Here is a 1,652-nt window from a genome sequence, read left to right as displayed (position 1 = left end):
GGCGATGGTGGCTTTCCTCGCCATTGTTGTTATTGTCACCGGAGCAAACAATGAGTTGTAGCTCCGGTGGTATGAAACCAGTAAATTCCCAGTGGCTTTGTGAGTTGGCAATATCTAGCAATGCCTGTCTGTTGTATGTAAGCAGTGCATGACATTTGTGCACTGCAGAAAAAGTAAAAAACACACAAAGAAGAAGAAAACAAAGAAAAAGCTGGCATTCAAGAGTGGAACGCACAAACACGTTCGCTTCGATGGGTGCCATGTTGTGTTACCACTCTCATGGTGCACATGCAGCCTGCCTTCCATTGTTGAATGTTTCACTGAAGCGTTGCATCTGTTTGGACTGAGCATCAGTGTTGTAAGTTAGGTGACATGGTATATTCAGCCATAAGGTCCAAATTAGGAGGATTGGGGTGGATGGCTCAGTACATAAAGCACAGGTGAGCAAGGTTCATCAGTGTGTGATGTTTTTTAAGTAGTTTGTATTCTTAAGTGTAACCATGTTGTTTTTGTTCTTAAAACTAACCAAGTAGTTTGTGTGGTAAAATATAATGAAACATCATGGTTTCATAATCGTAACGGCATGTTTATGACAGTTTCCATGACTACAGAGTTCCATTATGCTTTCCATCATGCTGATTATGACCATAACGATGAAAATCCATAAAGCTTGCCTGTGCGATATATACTGTCATTAATGTAGGTGGAATTCTTGCAATTCTGCCTGCCAGCATTGCCAGCAGCACTAATTCAGGAGATGCTTCTCTGGTTCATATGAGAGGGGAGGAACAAATGACCTAAGTGTGTCCTATTCATTGTAGGACTTGGTGAGCACTGAGGTCACGATCCTCAAAACACAACTGTGCTGAACTGACATGTCATCAGGACTGCTTCCGTATGCCTCACCAGTGCCTTTGTGCAAGGCTGTCGCATCCAAGGTCAACCAAGAAAAGGTGCAGGCACTGTGTCATTACAATAAACACTCTGGAGATCTTAAGACAGGAAAGGCTCACATGCACCGACCTAGAAGGCCTTCACCATTTTTGATTGTTCTTTAAGTGACATCTCTGGTGCCAGAGAATGTTTGCCTGGCCTCACAGCCATACTCAAGCACAACAACGTTACTGGTGATGATGGTCTGTTAAGAGAAGATGTTGGACTTGATTACTTAGAAAAGTAATACTTCAGTAATATGAAAAGTAATATTAATATTTTTCATTATGATTAACTGTTGTGGTGGTTAAAAAATAAACCAGATTCCAGAGGAAATATGTAATAGAACAGTATGTAGCTCATACAGACCTTATTTGGTATTAGCTTATGTAAGTGGTTATATCATTAATACTTAGAATCCTAGTTAAGGCCTAAGTATGGTCAGAGATGAACCCTCTGTTCCTTGGTGAGGGCCTCTGCCAGAGCATTGGGAGTCAACCTTCGTGTCTTCCAGGAAGGCTGCAGAGGGTTCTCAGAATGGAGTGAGAAGGGGGGCCAATAGACGTCAAGACGGACAGAGTCCAGCTGTTGGGAAGTAGCTATTAAAGCTGATAAAGGAGTGAGCCTAAGAGAGAGAGGAAGAAGAACCATGCTACCGTGAGCAGTGTACCACCAGCCCAGCCTCGGAGGGCTGGTGGGAGACGACGACTGACTGGGGC

General features: G+C 43.2%; 1 protein-coding gene across 3 annotated transcripts in view; it reads right to left on the bottom strand.

Annotated features, from left to right (window-relative positions):
* Positions 1-1,652, bottom strand: part of dmpk (DM1 protein kinase) — a 61,438-nt gene that overhangs the window by 40,818 nt on the left and 18,968 nt on the right. The window lies entirely within an intron of this gene.

Source organism: Monopterus albus, unplaced genomic scaffold (genome assembly GCF_001952655.1).
Source record: "Monopterus albus unplaced genomic scaffold, M_albus_1.0 scaffold267.1, whole genome shotgun sequence".
NCBI classification, from domain to species: Eukaryota; Metazoa; Chordata; class Actinopteri; order Synbranchiformes; family Synbranchidae; genus Monopterus; species Monopterus albus.
The sequence above is the reverse complement of the archived record's forward strand: the minus strand, read 5'-3'. Positions and strand labels throughout refer to the sequence as shown.